Genomic DNA, 12,467 nt, shown 5'->3' with positions numbered 1-12,467 from the left:
AATGCTGCAAGAAGCAGCAATGCTTTCCGTCAGAGTGTACTCTTCAGGGTACATGAAGGTGTAAACATAATCTCTGACTTCCCGCTCAAGGTTGGTGGTGATTCTGCTTCTTGCAGCATTGGTGAAATAATTCCCTACCAAGAGCTGTGCGATGTATAGCCCATCTCTTCTAAATATCGACGTGGCAACATCCTCAACTTTAAGACACTCTTCCGGGACAGCCGTTCTAGGAGGGTACACAAGGCATTGTGGAAGATCATTTCCTAGCGGGTTTCCAACACAGATTCCATAAACTCGTTGGACGTTGTTTTCAGTCCACTTCCTCTTTCTTTCATTTGACTTTCTGCGGTTTTCTTTTTTCCTTCTCCTTTTGTTGATGTGCTGTTTGAGTATGCCTTTGAATATGCTGTTATAATTGCTCTTCTTATTTTCTAGTGCTTCCATGTCCTGCGTGACCTTCGTCAACTTAGCTTCTGTACATTTGATCTGTTTTACATTAAAACTGTGGGCAGTTTCTTTGCCCTGCTTTAAAGCAAGCCCATTGGACTGAAAGAGTGTGGAATCGTGTTCCTTTACATCTTTCAATATGACATTCAACTTTTCCACCACTGCTCTGTGCTCTTTGATGGAGAAGTTCAGTTTTCTTCCATCACTGGGCTTCAACTGGTACCCTTGCATGGAAAACTCACTCGCCCTTTCTGAACAGCCATCCGCACCTAGAAAAATTGCTTCTTTCGCATGTAAGATGTCAAACTGCCTGGATCGTTCAGCAGTAAACCTTTTCTTAAACGACTCGTCGCTTTCGCCATTATGGCGTATTTTGGAATGAGCCTCTTTCATGATGCTCATGTAGTAATGCGCTCTTTCCCCGATTGGATTAACAATATAAAGAAGAAAGAGTATGGAAGTGGCAGGCTGGTTTTATCTGACCCAGAGAGCGTTGCTCTATTTGCAGATAAGTTTATTGTCAAATCGAAGTTTGTGGTGGATTATCTTCAGCATCTTGAAGTGCTGGAATTTAAAAGGAAAAAGAGAGCAGAAGAAAAGGCAAAGTTAAGTAGGGAGGAGGATTATCCTTGGACTGAGTTGTGCGAAGATCTAACCAAGCTTAAAAAGCTACATGTTCCAGAACTAAACAAGTACTCAAACCACCACGGGCTGAAGCAGCATTTCAAAAGCAGCAAGAGTGAGAAAGTAAAGGCAATTGTAAGACATTCATGCTTGCAGCAGAAGAGTCCTCTCAGAGCTGGCCAACCAACACTGAGAAATGCCAAGACATTGACACAAAATGACAACAGGGCAAGTGCTGACAGCAGTGAAATGGATGAAAGTGACAATGATGAGTATGACAGTGATGCCATTGACTCTGGGGGAGAAGATGACTCAAGTGACGTCATTCTTGCATTCATCAATTCAGATGAGGAAGACGCCAATGAGAGGCCAAATGCCACACGCTCAGGGCGAGCCATAACTAGGAGATCCGAAATTGACTTCTCTTTCTTTTGATTTGTTTTTTAAACAACAGCTCTCTGTCGTATAGAGATTGTAAATATTGTCTTCATAGTGAGCACAATAACGTGAAGTAGGAGGATAATAGAGAAATATTAAAAAAGTTGAAATCTAAATATTGTTTGTTCAATTTTTTTTGGGGGGGGTCATCCCAAAAAATGACCGCTATAAGGGGGGGCCATGTGAAAAAATTGGTAAGCTGAGGGGGGGTCATGCGATTTTTAAATGGTGCTTCCCAAATCCCACCAGCCCCCCCTCCCTCATAAAAAATGAACGGTCCCTCAGTCGAGAAGACTCCACCCTCAGACGCAAATTTTGTTGCCTGTAGGCTCTCATAATAAAGTGTATAGTCGTTTGTCTCACGATGTAGTCACTTGAGATGTAGATCGCGACGTTTCGACTGTTTACTGCTAGTCTTCTTCAGGCGATAAGGTCTACTGATTCCACGGTATCATTTATATCACAAAGGTCGGCTGTGATTGGTGCATTTCGATCCTCCTATTGTTCCATTGTTCCGACGAGTAACTGTTCCCTCAGTGGTTCGCTGTTGTACTATTCTCCTGTTGTTGTGTTTCTTGATCGTGGGCATCCATGCTTCAGGAATTTCAATTCCACTATCCCTGTTGATGTTATTAGGGTGAAGTCTTATGGGAATAGCTTCCTTGACCCTACGTGTGTACCAGTGAGGATCTCGATCAATAAACTTTACCTCATTCCAGATAGGATAGTGGCCAGTCTCGTGGGTGTGTTCAGAAACGGCGGAGGTCTGGGTACGGGCGAGTCGTATATACCTGTCGTGTTCTTTGATCCTCTCCTGCATAGATTTCCCTGTTTTCCCGATGTACACTCTGCCGCACTCACAGGGAATCCTGTAGAGAACACCATCTTGTTTAGCCGGGTTGACGGTGTCCTTTAGTCGCACTAAGTGTGACCGAAGTGTCGTGTCCGACGTGAAGACGGTGCGAATGCCTTGTTGTTCTAGGCAGCGGCGGAGAGACTCCGAAACTCCTTGGACATAAGGTAAAACGGCGTTGGATTTAAGTTCCGCGTTGGGCTCTCTTCTTGGGGTTGTTCGTGCCTTTGTGATCTTCTGTACAAACGAGGAGGGATATCCGTTAGAAACAAGTACAGATACCCAGGCCTCAGCCGTTTCTGAACACACCTCGAATATCTTTGCCACATTATCCACTTTTAACAAATTGAACATGTGCGGGATTAGAAACCCTCGGACCGCACACGACGCACATGCCACCGACGATTTGAGAATAACTGCAAGTGGCCATTTTTTAGTTGTCATTGTCATGTGATACCACACTTGAGGATCACACGACCGCGGCATAAAAATAGTAGATCCAGGTTCTTCATTTCACCGTAATGAGAGTTTCAAAATTTTGTAGACTTATTTCACAAGAGTCTTTATTAAGTAGTCTCAAAGCATTATGACGTCAAAAGATATAATAAATATATTTTGATGAATTCGATTTGAGAAAAGCGATTTGTCAATTATCGTCACGCCATCTCACCGCTATCACACCCGGTGTAACGCTGCTGAGTAAATCAAGCCATGCATGTAGACGGTAAGTCAAAAACTATATGTTGTTTTAAAATCTGAGAAGAAAACCCTCTACTTGGCAATATCATTTTGTTTTAATGAGAACACGAAACGCCTTGCAGCACACGAAATAGAACTTAGATGGAATAAATTTAATATCCACAAATTTCCGCTTCAGTTGTGACGATAGGTTTTTCCTGCAACACTGTAAATTTTGGACTGAACGGACACTTGAACTGACAACTGGGGGAATCTAACTCTTGGCGAGCACTGCTTGGCTGCGGGAACGGAAATTCGTCACAATTTCCTGGTACACGTGGATCTACTTCAATGGTCTTCACTACGGACGTCAAGGAAGAGACATAACTTGGTCCAACAGTAGTTTATTCTGCACTCTAACGTCGAGGGTGAAACTGACATACTTGGCGGAGTAGCCGCTGTAGAATCGTAACGATGTAGCCGATGTAATCGATGTAATCGAAAATGCTTTACAAACGTACTTGCTTATATATCATCCTTTACACGTCAAGTGTTTACAATATGCTAATGTAACTTCAAGTATACAATACGAGCGGAAAGTACATAATTAAGATAGCGAATTCTAATCAACACCACGAGGCTTCCAAAATTAAAAATAGAGTGCTAGGATTAAAATTACACAGGCTGAGATTAAGATAGAACAAACTTAGGAAATTAAAAGTGAGATACTTAAATTTGAAATTCTGAATTGGTGTTACCGACAGCAAGGAAAAATTATCCTATGAATTAGTGAAAAGTAGTTCAGCTGGCTAGTTTCTGGGGGAACGGAAAGTAGATTGTAATAATGAAAGAAACTCAAATGACCCGATAACGAACTACTTGTTTTCTAAATGAAAGTTAGTGAAACAGCGTTGCACACGCTCAGGTGTACAAAGAATCGGCAAAGTACAAAGAAGAACAAAACTTAAGATTTCTAGCTGTTAACTGAAAAGAGGCTACCGTTAGGTTTTTTTCTATAATTTTCCAAATAATAAAGAAATGCCTGTGCAACGGCGAATTTTCTCATAACATTCCTCCCACCTTAAAATCGAGACCTCCTGGTCGAGCAAGAAGTATAAAAGGAATTTAGAACTCAACTTGACTATCTGAACATGGTTGACAAGCGTTAAAATGGTCTCCAGAAAATTCCTAAAAATCTTTCTTGGTACTTTAATATTCCTTATCAAATTTCGTTCCATTAGCTTGTCTCTTTTGGAAAAACTGTCTACTTGTCTACTTCGACACTGAAATCCCTCCTATAATCTCATTTCTATGAGGATATATTTCTCATTAACCTGTTTGTCTATATGCGTCAATAATGCGTTACTTCTTCAATGTCATCAACACCTCTTCCTCTCTCAAAATTCCTGGTCAATGGTAAACTGGCTCTCTTGATTCTTTACATTTCGGTAGACATGAATCTCTTGTGGTAACCTAGAACTGTTTTCTTTGCTTGAAGACATGGCCCTTAAGGTTTTCTGAACATCACCGGTTCCAAAGAGCGATACGGCTGACTTCAACGTTTTAACTCTCGGTACGTTTCTTTCATTTTGGGCTTCACTCTGGTCAGATCTCTTCCGATTTGCTAGGCTAACTGGGGTACAAAGTTCGTGACCACCTTGAAGGATCTCATTGGGGGTTTCCTGGATGAAGAACTTGGGCAGTTTCTGAATAACGGGCTTGTCATTGTTTTCCGTGGGTGGCGTGCATGAAGCAGTCAGTAGGTATAGGACAATGAGCAGCAAAAGTAGGAGTGACTGGTGAGAAAACATCAATTTGCTCTTTTCATTGCGTTGAACAAATTTGAACTCTAAAATCTCTGGGAAAGGCGATAGATTTGCATAACTGGCCACTGTGTTCTTTTCTTTCAAGTTATGCTCGGAAAGGAAGATTCCCATCACTGGCACATTCTTTGGGCTGGCTTGTTCTCCAACGTATCCTGTTCCTTTGAAGGAAAGATTACCATCTACCAGATCAATAAGGGCTCCGTTCTTATGTAGAAAATCTCGACCAAGGATAGCATCGTAGGTCAGGTTCTGCATGACATCAAGCTCACAGGTATATTCTCTTGCTTGCAACTGTAAAGGTATCGTAATCGTTCCTAAGACTGGGACTTTCTCTCCGCTTACTGTCTGGACAGCCGATAAGGAACCTTCGCTCATATTAGGCGGGAATTGACCATAAATCTTCGTGAAAAACTGTTCGTTTATGGCTGATACGCACGCTCCAGTATCCACGAGTAACTGAACTGCTTGGCCTGCTATTTCACCTTCTGTAGTTAGATCACTGCACTTTAGCTTGAAATCCTTTTTACCAGACGAGAACTCGTTGCTTGGCTGAGCTGCTGACTTTGATTGACGGTGGTTTGTTGCGGGCAAAGGTACTTGCTTATGTGAGATTTGTGGTTGTCGCTTATTGGCTCTTGTCAGCTTTACTTCTTGTTGTGACTGTGTTGTACTTGCTGCTTTTTCCTGGCCGTTTGTCTTCTCTGGCTTTGGTAGCGCGGTTAACACACGATCTGACGAGGTTTCTTCTCCTTCAAATGTTAGGTTGCAAGTGCGTACTGGTTGACGGGAGCTTTGTTCAGCTGATCCTGAACTCCTTACTTTGTTGTCATGGTAATTTAGAACTTGCTGGGCATCCTGAGGGTCTAATACGGACAAACGCGCCGAGGGATGAGTTGCCAGACGCTGATTTTCATCCTGATTGTAATTCGCATGGTACTCTTGGCTCCCTTCTTGGTTCTGGTACGGGCTTTCTGGCTGGTAATAATAGTAACAGTTATATTGGATATGGCCAGTGCGTCCACACCTATAGCACACGGTGCGGTTACGTCGGGCGAGGCGGTCCATGCGATTTACTCGTTGGTTCAGATTTTCTAAACCGTTTTCCATTCGGCGAATTTCTTTCAGCAATTCCGGCATCTCTCTATTGTTGGCTTCTGAAAACGCGGCGATACTACCTGTATTTCCATCTCTGGCGTGACTGCCGTCAAATTTTCTTGATACTTTTCCTAAGAGTTTCTCTAACTTTGTTTGCAATTCTGGTGGTTGCTGATTGCTTGGGTTACCTGGGAAGCCCAACTTGGGTAGTTGACCTTTATAGATGTCTCGTGTAAACTGTTCATCGATTACTGTCATGCCTGCTCCGGTATCTACGAGTAACGTAATGTCTTGGCCATTTAGTTGGGCAGTGACTGTTAGGTCACGTGGCTTGGCTTGATTATTTGTAATGTTACACTGTTCATCGGTTAAACATGAAGTTTCACGTTTTGTCTGGGCAGAATCTGGCTTATGGTTAGGCAAGCTGCCATTGTTGACTTCAGTGGATTCTCTTCCGGCGGAAGTACTATGTTTTGGCTGAGAGGGATCTAGAACCGAGGGATTCCCGATGTTCCCGTCCGTGCACAGGTCAACACTAACATCTGTATCTGCTCTAATTCTGGTTTTGGTACGGCGTACAGCGTTAGGAAATGGGACATCATGTTTTTTCTGACCCTGTGGTGGGTTAATCCTCTGGTTTCCGCTGAGTTCGTTCGGTTTCAGTGGACTAGTGACCAGGGGCTGACGTATTTCCGGTTTGGGCTTAGTTTCCAGGTTTTCAGGTAACTCGCGCTCGGGACGGGCAGCGGTTGTTACTTCACAAGTTGCTTTGTTTTCATTATTTGGCTCCATTGTTTGTTGACCACTTCCGGAGTTTGGTTTTGATACTTCAATAACCACAGTTGGCGACTGGTTTTTCTTTACTTGACCTTGCTGGATCACTTCTGGGACCAAGTGATATGTATTTGGCAACTGCTGAGATAGTTCCTTGCCAATTTGCGATCCGACATCGCTCCAGTTTATTCTTGGAAACTCGCCTCCTTCTTTTGGAATTGTCTGGTGAATTGTATTTTGTTCTAGCGGAGCGACGAAACTATCCTCGTAATCTCCATCATCGAGCACGGCCATTCGCGGGCCACTTGCATTGAACTGAGAAGGCAATTCGCTCCGTCGTTGGGATTGCTTGTAGCCTGAGCGGGAAGGATAATTTTCACTTGTTTGACGTCGCTGCTGGTTCGGCTGGAATCGGTCGTAGTTACTGGTTTCGCGTGAAGATCTCTGGTTACAATTTTGTTGAATATGTCCAACTCTTCCGCAAGTATAACAGATGGGTCGACCTTCTCGTGTTCGCTGTCTCGGCTGATCAACCTGATTTGGCGGATTTCGTCGAGCCAGCCCTTTAATCCGAGCATCCATTTGGCGAGAAAGTTCTTCTAATTTATCTTCCATTCGTCGAAGTTCGCGCATGAAATCTGGATTTTCTCTCCTGTTTGGTTCTGCATATGCTGCCAGAATCGCTGTATTGTCACCCTTGGATGGCGTTTTCTCTACAAGTTCATTTAATTTTGCTTGTAATTGCGACGGTTGCTGTATACCTGGGTTAGCCGGAAGGCCCGCGATCCATGCATCTAGCTTGGCAAGGAGTTTAGCGTCAGTTAACGTATCCTCTGCTTTAGCGGGTTCCTTAATTTTTTGAAGTTTTTCGCTTATCTCTTCCATTTTTGCTAGGAGCGCACGGCTGGTCGCGCTTGCTTCAGTTATTCCAGTGGGATGACTCGGTTGTCGCGCCACGCCAGTTACAGGAGAACCCATGGTGTTTTTCACTGCACAAGTCAGCCTTGCTATTTCTTCAGCCTCGCGGAATGACTTGGGTTGTCTTAACAGTACTGTCTCCCTGACTTCTGGCCGTAACCCTTGGACAAAGTAACGCATCTTTTCCGTGTCAGTAATGCTCAACCGCCTGAACTTGTTTGTTAAGTCAGTTAGATATGTGTCCAAAGGTTCTATTGCTCCCTGTTGGCGAGTGGTAACTGCCTGCCAAATTATCCAGCTCTGGTTATCATTTGCAAACCTCTCTCTCAAAGAATCCCTCAGGTCGGCGTACGTGGACTTCTGATCAAGGGGTAAGGAGTAATAGAAATCCTCTGCGGGTCCGGCTAGATTCATTACCAGCTCCGCCTGTGCTGTTCTACTGGTTAGGTCTATGCGGCGAAGAGTTAGGTAATTTTCTATTTTATCCAACCATCGGTTCACATCTTCAGAGTCATAACCATGGAAAGGGGCTGGTCTTCGCGTGCTGACTGTTTCTGGAATTGGTGCTTGCTCCAATGCACTGGCTGTTTGCTGTTGGGCCCTCTGTTGTAACCTCAACTGGGTATGTAGAGTAGCCCTTTGTTCTCTTAATTCTCTAAGTGTTTCAGCTTCCATGATGACTGATAGGTCGGGTTGATTTCTCTCGCTTTCTATTCTCTTTTCTTTGTTATGGTTTTGATTTTCTTCGTGTTCGCTATCCTCTGAATCTTCTCGCTCGCTTTCCGTTTCTGTGTATCTGAAGTCGGCGCTAGGGACAGAGTCGCTGCGAGTCTTTGTTTTGTTTTGTTTTGGTTTTTTATAATTTATGCTATCTCCTGGACTGTGATTAGTCAACTGTGAATTAATTAACAGGTTTGAGTTATGTGCTAAACTCGAGTTCTGTTCTAGATCTGGCTCTTCGTTTTCGGGTTCGCTGATTTCTTCGACTTCTAAAGCAATCTGAGGGCCGATCTGTAACTGCCTGGAGTCAATTGGAGTGAAGTCTTCTAAGGAACTGCTATCGCTTGTTACACGCGGTCCACAGGGAGTGGCTTGTTTTGATGAACTCGGTTGAACAATGGACGACTCTTGGCGTTGTTCTACACTGATATTTATGGCTTCTCTGTTCGTACTATCGGCCTGACTTGGACTGGAAAATGCGGTGGACAAACGTGGGCCGTCTCTGGGTCTGCTTGGCTGGATTTCTTCGTTTAAATCTAACGCGTGCGTCGACGACTCGTGGACGACACTTCGATAATATGGTAATTCACACAACAATGTACAATTCTCTTCTTCTGACAACGAAGCTTGTACTTCTTTATTTACCTTAGGCGTACTGGCTTTAACTACGGGAACGGCTGATTTCCTACTTCGTAAATTATACGGCGAAAGTTTCTTCTTAAAAACTCTCTTCACGGACTTCATATATGAGGACAAAGAATTGATTTTGTACTCACGTTACTTGAGCGGCTTTTATCCTTTGCTCGCACTCAAGGGATTACAACAACTAGCGTCTTCGGTGAACTTGAATCTGCTCTGGGGCCTTGATAACGTCCTTGGAAGATCCACGAAGTACCACTCTTCTCCACAACTGTGACGATAGGTTTTTCCTGCAACACTGTAAATTTTGGACTGAACGGACACTTGAACTGACAACTGGGGGAATCTAACTCTTGGCGAGCACTGCTTGGCTGCGGGAACGGAAATTCGTCACAATTTCCTGGTACACGTGGATCTACTTCAATGGTCTTCACTACGGACGTCAAGGAAGAGACATAACTTGGTCCAACAGTAGTTTATTCTGCACTCTAACGTCGAGGGTGAAACTGACATACTTGGCGGAGTAGCCGCTGTAGAATCGTAACGATGTAGCCGATGTAATCGATGTAATCGAAAATGCTTTACAAACGTACTTGCTTATATATCATCCTTTACACGTCAAGTGTTTACAATATGCTAATGTAACTTCAAGTATACAATACGAGCGGAAAGTACATAATTAAGATAGCGAATTCTAATCAACACCACGAGGCTTCCAAAATTAAAAATAGAGTGCTAGGATTAAAATTACACAGGCTGAGATTAAGATAGAACAAACTTAGGAAATTAAAAGTGAGATACTTAAATTTGAAATTCTGAATTGGTGTTACCGACAGCAAGGAAAAATTATCCTATGAATTAGTGAAAAGTAGTTCAGCTGGCTAGTTTCTGGGGGAACGGAAAGTAGATTGTAATAATGAAAGAAACTCAAATGACCCGATAACGAACTACTTGTTTTCTAAATGAAAGTTAGTGAAACAGCGTTGCACACGCTCAGGTGTACAAAGAATCGGCAAAGTACAAAGAAGAACAAAACTTAAGATTTCTAGCTGTTAACTGAAAAGAGGCTACCGTTAGGTTTTTTTCTATAATTTTCCAAATAATAAAGAAATGCCTGTGCAACGGCGAATTTTCTCATAACACAGTAAACAAATACGCACGTACGCATAAACAAGTTAGAACTCCTTTTCAGCGTTAAAAAAGTATTACTTTCGATAAAATTGCCCACAGAAGATAAAGAATAACTACAAATCATTTCAATGGGGGAAAGGGTCGCATTCAGGCTAAGATTTCAACTGTTGTTTAGGTTATCTCTTGTATTCATGAGGACAACTGTAAGTTCAAAGGTCATAAACTTCAAGCGAGTACCGTAAATATTTTCGGTCGTCTAAATTCGCGGTTTAAGTTGCCCAGAAATTTTATTTCACAGAACGATAGAGGAAACCTTACTCTTTCTATAGAATATCATCTTTATAGCGGAATCCACGTACCAGGTAGGGAGTTTTGCCGTTGAAATTCGCCAAAATCGAGCTTTCTGATAATGCTGTTTAGGAGGGTAAATTTGAATTTTTAAGAAAAATTCAGGTTTGAATCTTTTCCAATTCTAATAACGGTACTTTGTAAAGGAAGGGTCATTGAATTGTGTAACATCGAAATAGATTTGATTTTGTTTTAGTTTTCTTACACGAGTCGCAAATATGAAGCACATTTCTCAATGGTTCGAGGGCTTCTTCAAGGGTGAAAATTAAAAAATCGCTTTACTTAAAAAATATAAATCCAAATGAACTACAAGTTGTATTTTCTTAAATAGTTTTCAGAGGGCTTTCTTATGAAAAAGTTTGAGGTAATTCAATTTTTGCTTTTTGTACACGTATCCGTAGTATTTACAGGAAGTCACTCTTAATATCTCTCACATTTGGTTTTCCTACCGGAATTTCCTTAATTTTCGGTTGACTGGTTCGCATTTCGGATTTTCGAATTTTCCGGAAACTTTCCTGGAAATTTCCGTACCATTTCTCTCCGTTTCGAAAATTCCGTGACTTTTTCGCCGTGCATCATCGCGACAATTTTCAAGCTCAAATAGCGATATTTTTGAATGTTAAAATCGGTTCACGAAATTCTAAATTTTTGTAAGCACAGATTACTAGTTTTACACATATCAAAGGGAAAAAAAAACCTGGCAAAAATTTCGTGCTATAAACAAAGTCAATATTTTTGAATTTAATGCAGATTTCTCTGTGGTCGCAGAAGCCCGCTTTAAACCGAGACCTCTCACAAGGGTTCAAATCTTAATTGTCGTTACAATGGCAGAAGATCTTTCATAAAAGACAAGCTCGTGATGTGGATTATTGCAAACATCAACAACCGACCATACTGTCTTGATATACCTCCAAATTCTCCGAATTCGCATGATTATGACAACATGTGTGCTTGGAAGTAGAAGAATAAATATTTCGAATTGGGACTAGACGTGTATGATCGGTGTAGACTCGGTGTAGGCTCTGATTTATCTACGTGCCTGCATTATCTGACCATTTGTTTTCAATGTCAGGAGATAATTAGTTTTAGCTAATTTTTGAATGGTCCCAAAGATGTATTTGTCACGTCTTTCATAGCTAAGTCAGATTATTAACGATAAACTGGACGTTTTGGTGAAATTTGTTTCCCTAAGGTCAACTATTCTTCGTATCTAGATGTAACATATTTTTCCGACATGGACCGCAGCTTCGCACTTACCTCATCTGTTGTAATTAATTACTGTTCTGTTCATTCTAAACCAGTGCTCCCCCTCTTTGTATCAAAATCTAAAAATCACCGTAATGCGACTGAAACGATTCTCAGTGCAGCCCTGAATATGATAAAAGTGTGTTTTAGTGTTTTGTTGTGCTAATAGTGGCAGCATTACTTACAACCATATCTACCTCACTCCGAACTTGAGAGCACGTTTCTGCTTCACTGCATGGTTTGATACATGTTTCACTAAAATAGTACGACATTTGATCAGGCGTTACCATGAAAACATGTTCCAAAGTAAATAAATTATAGACCTTCCTCATGTGTTGCAACACCAGTTTGAAATTAACATACGAATCGCCGCGATTTCACACCAATAGTTCAAATGCCCCGACGAGAATAGAGTTGCAAAGAATTAAGGGTGCGACGTTACGTTTGATGTCCTACCATTTAGTCAATTTCCTCGTTAGAACAAGATAAACGGGAAATTTCATTCGACGTTTTTGGAGTTCTTTTAGTGACATGTAATGTCGCTTTATGTGTACTATACAGCTATTGACGTACACAACTCGTGTGTTTTTGAATGACAGTTGAAAATTTTCAATTTACGTCAGGCAGGTGAACAAAGAAACGGACAGATGCCAATTACTATGTGTCGATCCCGCTTCCATTTGTGCCCAGTATCTGTAATCGCTCCAGTTTATTTTCAATTTGCCTGTTCT

General features: G+C 42.0%; 1 protein-coding gene across 1 annotated transcript in view; it reads left to right on the top strand.

The window, feature by feature from the left end:
- LOC145482049 (cadherin EGF LAG seven-pass G-type receptor 2-like) overlaps window positions 1-12,467 on the top strand; it is a 32,266-nt gene that overhangs the window by 6,742 nt on the left and 13,057 nt on the right. The window lies entirely within an intron of this gene.

Source organism: Orbicella franksi, chromosome 3 (assembly GCF_964199315.1).
Source record: "Orbicella franksi chromosome 3, jaOrbFran1.1, whole genome shotgun sequence".
In the NCBI taxonomy this organism is placed as follows: domain Eukaryota; kingdom Metazoa; phylum Cnidaria; class Anthozoa; order Scleractinia; family Merulinidae; genus Orbicella; species Orbicella franksi.
This window is presented reverse-complemented; position numbering and strand designations above follow the sequence as displayed.